Raw genomic sequence first — 7235 nt, 5'->3', positions numbered from 1 at the left:
CCCAGGCATTAATGTGTGCAACTGTACCATGAATGTTAAGCAGGGCATATCTGGGAAAGAGCAAGCATGCTTGTCTGATAAATAAAAGTGTAAAAGAAAAAATCCAAAGCTGTCATTTTCAGCACAGTGAGCGTTGAGTCAAAGGTTAGGACTTACAAAACCAGTCCGAATATAGAGAGAAAGTTGTCACAAGCGAGATGAAAACAAAAAAGAAATCCAAAAGCCTTGACTAAAGCTGGTGAAATCAGAACTTGGCAAATATATAATAATAAAATATTTGTGCCGATCGGCCTTTCCAAGCCTGAGATATGTTATACTTGCTGTTTTTAGCGTTTTCGCAAATATTTGTTAGCTTGCAATTGCGACATTTTTTGTCAGATCAAAATTTCCTCTACAAACTTTCATCAGCTTGGTCCAGAGATTATCCGTGCCATGTTTGCTGACGATCAGACTTGCGGCTTCGGAGGAGTTAATTAAAATAGGTTTTTCAGTTTTCGCGATGTAGCGAAAAACAATTTTAGGCGGAAATGGGTGTGGCCTATACCACGAGATTCAGCTTGATCCCCCGAACGCGTGGATGTAAGGTTTTTAATATCCGCCACTGGGTTCCCAGCCCCACTCAGGCTTCGACCCCTAATAAGAAAGCCTGAAATATGTTGTATAGTTTAATCTGGAATCATTTTAATTAATACTTGCATGCAGCACAATTTATTCTCCTAAAGAAGGTGAACAGGAGGACAAATTACATTTAAATTGATGCCGTTATCAATGCGTCGGTCGAGCAAATAGGAGAGCATAGTTTCATATTGCCTGATGCGCTGCTTGTAAAAACACATTATGGAAATATAACATTATTTTATGTCATTTACAACTAGTCATTTATTTTAACTCACCGGCAGCCTTGTTTAGTGAGTGGACTGTTTGTGTGGCCTAAATAAATGTTTAAACACAAGTGGAATGCATTTGGTTTAATCTCTTTTCCAACAGGGGGGAATCCAAATTAGTACCTGGGTCATCCCCTCTTGTGTGTGTGTGTCCGCCTCAAGCCGGTGACGTCACAATTCAGGAGGGATGCCCCTTCCTGCAGATCAGTTATAAAGGGGTGGAGCTCTGGTGCCCACTTTCCTCCGGTGCAAAAGTGTTGTGTGAAGGTACGTTTTTTTACCCACCAAAGAACATGCTTCAGCTTCACTAAAAGGAACGTCAGTGTCATATTGAGTTATATTTCATTTTGTAGCTTTTCTGTCAGATTTTGCCTTCTTTTCTTCCTGCAGTCAGTACATATTGATGAGGGGCGTTTCCATTTACAGGCAACTATGGGCGTTTGAAGGGTCAGTCATGGAGCTCCCTCACATCCGCCACAATTCAAGTTGATTGTGATTTATAAAGGGCACTTGCTTACAAGTATGCGTACACACGGTTTTATAAGTCTGAATATTTTTTGGCGTATGTACACTTTTAGTGAGGTTTCTACGCACAGATTTATAAATGAGACCCCTGGACATTGTTTTTGGAAGTGTATGTGTAAGTACTTTGAAAGGCACTAGAAACTGGAATCCAATTCCTTGAAGCTGATTCTGCTTCCAGCCTTCATGCTAAGATGATTGCTTCATTCGCCTCATAATTACCATATAGACGTGGGAGTGGAGTCAACATTCTCATCTAAAGCTCTGCAAGAAAGCAAATAAGCATATTTCCCATAATGTCAAACTATTCCTATAAAACTAGATTTTTGACTCAGAGCTTCAAGACCAGGTAAAAAAAACAGGACACAACTTAAGGCCAGCTATTATTGTACTATAGTAGAGTCTATTCCCATAATCCCAAACAAAGTTACAGTTCATCAAATTACCACAGCCAATTTCCACAGAGTGAATCTGGGTGTTTTAGAGACCAGCGGGGGTCTGGGGCCTAAGGCCAGTTGCCTGCTTGGGAAGAGTGAGAGACCAAAACGAGGGGAGAACAACTCCACTTTATTTAATTTTTAGAATTTTAGGAACAACAAACTCTATACAGTATAGATTTTTTTCCCCATTTACCAGAGTTCAGACTGCTGTGTCAGTTATTACTCAAGTATACTTCACCAGGAAGCTGGGCTGTTATACGACTCCCTGTAGGGTTTAAGGCCAACGAAAATGCTCCAGTTTTCTCCCTTTTGTTGGCATCAAACCTGTGACCTTTAAATCACAGGAGATTCTCTCTCTCAGCCTTTTTATACAGGAGCTTTGCCCTCCTTGGATTTTTGTCTACCTATCAACCTGCCCATCGTGACTCCCTCCCGTACCTACAGTAGCACTCAATTTAATAAAGGCTCAACACAGAGAAAAGCTTAAATTGCGTTAAATCTAACATTACTGGATCTGTTGTATTCACTTGGGGTATGACGGATAGGCAGCAGTGAGGAGGTACTCCACAGCAGTCTGCTATAAGGGACTGAATGAACTGCAGGAGGGGATCACTGCCTTTCTGATGAGACTCTGAGCTGTTAGGAAGCCATTATGCGACAAAATGCGATGTTCTTCAATCTTGCTCTGAACAAAAGTACAGGTAAACTTACCTCTGTGCAGTCAGGAACTCCAAGGCTGAAACAAATACAAAAATCATGAGACCGAGAGGGGCTCTGAAGGAGACAGCAGGTACGAAAAGGGCCAAGCTCAGCTATGAATGTCCACAAAACATCAACAAGTGGATCAATAAAACCATGACACAGTCGATAAAGCATTTCTACAGAAGTTCCACAGACCCTTTTTGAGGGTTGCGCTATTTTGTTTTATGTCTTTAAAGTTGAAGAAGTAATGCATCTTGTAATGTGCCTCATGTTCTACAGCATCTCAAGTCCTAAGGCATCGCCTAGAGCTGCTAATCATGACACATAAAAAGATACATCCATCCTCCAGCTACATACAAACACACCAGTGTGTAAACTGAAATTAAAATAAACATTACAGGATCAGAGGAACTTATATTCATTAACTATAACCCTGTAACTTAATAAGCCTCTGTAAAACAGCTCTACAACATGAACTCTATGGTAACCTGGCTTTTGGTGTTGTTGCACATTTGGAGAAAAACATTTAAAAATGTTGGTATGAAAAGAGATGACGGGACAGCGTAATGTTTGTGGGGCAGATTGTTAATGAAATGATACTGAGACACACATAATAGGAACTGTAATAGTCCTGTGAAGGCCTAGTTCTGGTTTTTAGATTTCATATTCTTGTCAGTCCTGTTCCTATTTTTGGAAACACCATTTGTGGCTGACAAGCAAACTAAAGGTCCCCCCCCCCCCCCATTCCCATGTTCATATCACAAAACACACCCCTGCAAATCAAAACCCATCTCTCCCAGGGATTAGCCCGCATTGCTGTCGTTCCCACTGGGAGGAAACATGATGAGGAGCCGCAACACCAACTGGTCAGACATGATAACCCAGCATGCAAGCTCACCATTACAGTCATTATATGGCCACCAACAGAGACCCATGTAAACTCATTCCTTCTCTTCCCAAATCCACACCTTTTCTCTACTGTGAGGTGCAAGTGCTACTTTTTAAAGACAAACTCTTAACAAAGGGTTTATAAGTTGTACCTAATGCCTTTACCTAAGTTACTACTAAGTCACAGGTTTCACAAGTTCTAAAAACTACCAGCTGAAGTTATTTGCAGTTATGTATACTATTAAGTTGTTAATTGTGGTTAAAGGGTTATTAATCAAGACTGCAGCTGTAAATGTTAATAAGATGTTAATAAATGGATTTTGGTCTAGATGCTTGGCAGCGTTTTTCCAGACATTAAAGGTTCTGAAAACTTATTTTATCCGTTTCTTACAACAAGTAATGGGGTCCTACACGAACACACATTTCTCTGACAGTTAAAAGAGTTTTGGTTATTTCACACAGTGATTTCTGTATTATTTCCTCTTCTCACGGGTTTGAAGGAGGCGGGGCTCAATACCAAAAACGTGATACCAAAAACGTGATGCTGTGTACTGACAGTTTGCAAACTTGAATGTTAAACTCTTAACAAATAATACCTCAAGACAGTGTTGTGTTTACTTTGATTGCTGCTTGTTTAGTCTTTAATATTTAAAATTACAGAGAATTATTTAATATTTGAAACCAAGTTTTCTGGGTCTTTAAGGGAAAACTACAGTCTTTAGCAACTTGGGTTTATATTTTTAGCTTTCGCATCACTAACTTTACTATATATAACAAATGAATTAGTGCACTTTAGAGGTGCTGGTAGGTGTCTTTTTTAGCTGCTGGCAGCCTTTGTGCTAAGCCAAGCTAAACGGCTGTTTGCTGTAGTCTTATAATTAACGCATAGATGTAACAGTGGCATCGACCTTCTCAACAAATCTCCGCCAGAAAGAAAATTAGCATATTTCTCACAATGTCATGCTTTTCCTTTAAGTATTAATGGTTTATATTAAATCCGCAAAGCATGAATTATTTAAGAAAACTAAACACAATGCCACTCGATTCTCTCATCATTGAACAGATGCCAGTAATTTGAAAGAATTTATCAAAACATCAATTATGAAAAAGGAGCAGCTGACTCTCTGTATGAAGCATTGTCTTGTGTCTTTCTATCATCATAAGCCAGACAAATAAAACCTTTCCTGTCTGAAGAAGAAACCAATCCACAGCTGATTTAAGAAAATAATAGGGCTCTGTTCCAAGATCCCCACACATCCACTCCTTTGTCCTCATCCTTGCCCTCAATTCCCAAAGCAATCTAAAGTCAGTGGTTCTATTAAAACAATACTGCCTCATGCAAATTGCTACTGTCAAGCCCCTTGGTTTTATTTCTCATCCTTACAGCTGCTCTCCAATGCTTTAATGGAGATAGAGCCAACCAGTTGGATCAATGGTATCAATGAAACAATCAGACAATGATTGCTGGCACTTTCAGGCTAAAAAGAGCAATATGACATTGAATGGATGAGCACTTCATTGAGGGCTGCTGCCAACAAACCAGGTAATTACAAACAGGGGCAGCAAATCTAACCTGCACCTGTGCACCTTCCCGATTACACAACTTTAGGTACACCAACATAATTATCGAAATTGGCAGGTTGCAGCCTGCGCTATTGTTAAATTTCACTGGCAATGTTAATGACTTGCTGTACACAGCATGTTAGTTCCTACTAACAGAGCGGAAATTTAGAAAGAGAAAAAAAAATCTTAGCATTTCACTTACATAAGATGTATCGTGACCATTTAAGTAAATGACCGATTTACATGCTGGGCACTTTGGCACTGTTCAAACTTCTCCTCACATACATTAGTCATAAGGTGTTGCAGTGTGAGCAAGGGCACTTGCAGATTACCCTGGTGAGTTCATTAGGACTGCCGTCTGCTCCGAGGAATATTCTTGTTTCTTCAACTCAGACGATTGACTCGGCTGAAGCCTGCACTCTCTTGGTAATGAGGCCTCTGCTGTAGGTCTGTGGGTGGGTCTCAGTCAGCCGTTCATGGGTTTATAAATAAAGTTAAGTCTTTAGTATGACAGAATAAATTGTCAGCTCAGGGTCTAGTTTTTTGGCCACGACAATGACTTGAAAACTGTAACACACCTGTCATCAGTGCTGCTTTGTTAGCAAAGTGATAATGCCAATTTTGTTCCAAAAAAGCAACTTTCACTAACAACCCGATGTGAGCAGAGATCTTAAACTAAGGAGTGCACAGGCACAAACTGTATTGTTTTTAAGGTGGACACTGAAGTATTTACAAGAAGGTTATTACTAAATGACCCAACTCCTTTTGAGGCAGTGAGCTTGATCTCACGACTCACTTTTACTTTCTCACTTTTTTCTTTCTATAAAACATTCCTCATATTTTCTACAACAGGCTGTAGCCTAGTTGTCATGCTTTGCCTACCTAATCCAAGTTTTTAAATATATTTTAAATATAAGATAATATTATCCATTTCTGACTTGTAAACAGTGTTTATCATCCAGGTCGTAATCTTGACTGGGATTTTTCTGACTTGACAATAAAAAAGTGCCTAAAACAAATATGGATCTGTCATGTCAGCCAAAGTAGAGGTTATAATACTCAAATTTAATATATATGATGCAGTTTTGTTAATGTACAGCTTTTGTAACGCTCAAACTCTGCAATCACACAAACATCTTTAACACTAGTGTAAAATTCCCCATTTCTACCATCTATCCCATATGATGTAAACGCCACTTGTGTGCCCACGTAATATACAAATTACATACAGTTTATATTATACACTAATTTTCATAGTTTTCCGTTTTTTCCAGTTAGTAAACAAGACATAAATGTAGCTTTTTGGGGTAATTTTGTACTTACAGGTCAAGAGGTTTCCCAGTGGAGGTCAGCCAATCTGCAACCTTGAGACATTGTTTTTTGGAGGCATTCCTGAAGATTTTTCAAAGCCATCCGCTAGTTGTTTTAACGTTATGCAGAAGACAAACTTTGGCCTCCATCACATCTCACATACGAGTCAACCCAAAGCAGAATACAGCATGGCAACTTCATTGCGAGAAGGAACTTCTGAGCCTCTAAACAAATAAGCTGTTTTAATAGTATGCAGATGTGAGTAGCTTCGCCTCCATTATCTTCTGGCATTGCATTGTGGCACAACAATATCCAACAGTGCAGATGAAAAAAAAAAATGGCTCTTTTAAGAAAATATACTCGTCAACTGTAAAGTACTGAATTGGGACACAGCATATTTTTCTAGTACTGCACATTAATCACATACATGTCACATGTACACACACAATTACATCAAATGCTGCAATTTACAACATTTTGGCTAAAAACATTCATCAGAAATGTTTTTTTTTTTTGTAAGTATCACCTGCTGTGGGGTGCATAAAGCCAGTGACTTGATCAACAGTAATATGATAGAAAACTGTTTATATGTGCTTTATTCTTCATCTTTAGGCCTTTGGCTCTTGAGGAAAACACTGAATAATTCACTTTTGTGGGTAGCTACACATCAAACCGGATTCATTTTTGTGCAACCTGTAGCATCACAACCCCTGAAAACAGTTGTTCATTTTAAAATTTTCAGGACAAGTTCGGTGGCACAGTTACAGTTTGAACCTACAATTAACTGCATCAAAGTTGAATAAAGTTTAAAAAACAGCAGCTAAATACCACCAGAAGGCAAACTTTGGCCTCCTTCACTTCTTACATACGAGTCAAATCAAAGCAGAATGCAGCTTGGTACGAGAAGAAACTTCTGAGCCTCTAA

The sequence above is a fragment of the Micropterus salmoides genome, unplaced genomic scaffold (assembly GCF_014851395.1).
Source record: "Micropterus salmoides isolate LMB-PRFRI ecotype aquatic unplaced genomic scaffold, ASM1485139v1 Ms_hic_scaffold_12, whole genome shotgun sequence".
Lineage (NCBI taxonomy): Eukaryota > Metazoa > Chordata > Actinopteri > Centrarchiformes > Centrarchidae > Micropterus > Micropterus salmoides.
This window is presented reverse-complemented; position numbering follows the sequence as displayed.